Below are 1,494 nucleotides of genomic sequence, written 5' to 3' on the forward strand. Positions count from 1 at the left end.
TGACTGTTAATTTGGACAAATCAGGTTGACTGGAGTAAGAAATGCCCAGCAGATTGGTGAAGCTCACTTCCGGGTGTGTCCGCAGGGTATGTCCAGAGATGATTGGCATGTAGGCCAGCAAATGAGGGGAGAAGACTCACCCTGGTTGTGGGTGACATCATCCAACAGGCTTGTGGCCTGAATGGAAAATAAAGAAAAGAAGGAGGAACTCAGAGCTTATTTTGAAGCGCTCCATTCTGCTTGAATGGGTGTCTTTTGCTCCAATGATATATAGATATAAGACTCCAATTTTTTCAACTTCTCAATGTAGACTCAGACCCATGAATCTCTAGAAGTCTTCAGGCCCTCTGTCTTGGACTAGTGATGCATCTTTGATCCTTCTTGTTCTATGGTTTCCAGCTTCTTAGATTGAGAAGCTCCTTGATTTTGGCTCTGCAGAACAGAGAGGGCCCTTGTAGGATCTCCTGTCTCTGATCCTGTAAACTTACCTAAGAAATTCCTGACTAATAAACCATAGGGTTTATTAGGAGAACCTTACCCAATACAAGAACTTTATGTTTTATTGTCATTTGTCTCATGTCTGAATAAAGAGAAATGACAACAGCTCTCATCTCTTCCATCCAAGAACAGACACTAAGACTACTTGGGGTTCTCTATTTCTAAGCTTTCTTTCCCCCATGAAAAATAATTCATAAATATTTTGGACTTTACATCTTCAATCTGAAAGTGCAGCTCCTCTATGGATAATCTCAACACACACAGGTTGTATTTTAGAAGCATTAGGCCTTTGAGGGAAGGATGCTAAATTATCCACCAGGAAGCACTGGTGGCTAAACAAAGGCCAAATAACCATTGAAATTGCCTAAGTGTGCCCTTCCTGCAAACCAGACAGGAGGAGGAGTCCTATTAGCCATTTCACTGTTTAGAGATGCCTTGTGCAATTCCCTGCACCAAAAATGGACCAAAACAAATTGCAAATTAACTGCTACTCCATAGAAGTGTTCGAGGAAGAATGCTGGAGAGCACCAGAGAAGTGGCAGAGCACAGAGAATGAAGATGGTCAAAAATAAATGAATGAAGCACACGGCATCTACCATCCCATCTTCCTGAACAAATGAGAGATCAACCCTCAACAAATAAGGACTTCACATAGGATTCAGTAATCAAAAGGCCCCAGCAATCTCTCTAATCAGTGAAAACCTGAATTGTTTGCTATTGTACAAAGCTACCATCCTTACAGTCTCTGTGCCCAATTTTGGGAGCTGCCAGGGAATCAGTGCCATGGCATTATCCCAGAGAGAGCACCTGGCCCATGTTGTGTCTTCGCTCACCCAGCTCTCACTAAACAGAGTCATTTCCAGTTGCTACTGACTCATGATTCCAAGAAATGGCCAGGTACACCAGCCTACCAGTCCACAGCTCTAGGAAGTATCTGGCAGCCCACAAATAACTTGACACACAGAAGCCTTGTGAAGGTGCCAGTCAGCCCAGCCC

This window comes from Heterocephalus glaber, unplaced genomic scaffold (genome assembly GCF_053883595.1).
Source record: "Heterocephalus glaber isolate CG9 unplaced genomic scaffold, H.glaber_assembly_v1.0 deba00001504, whole genome shotgun sequence".
NCBI lineage: Eukaryota > Metazoa > Chordata > Mammalia > Rodentia > Bathyergidae > Heterocephalus > Heterocephalus glaber.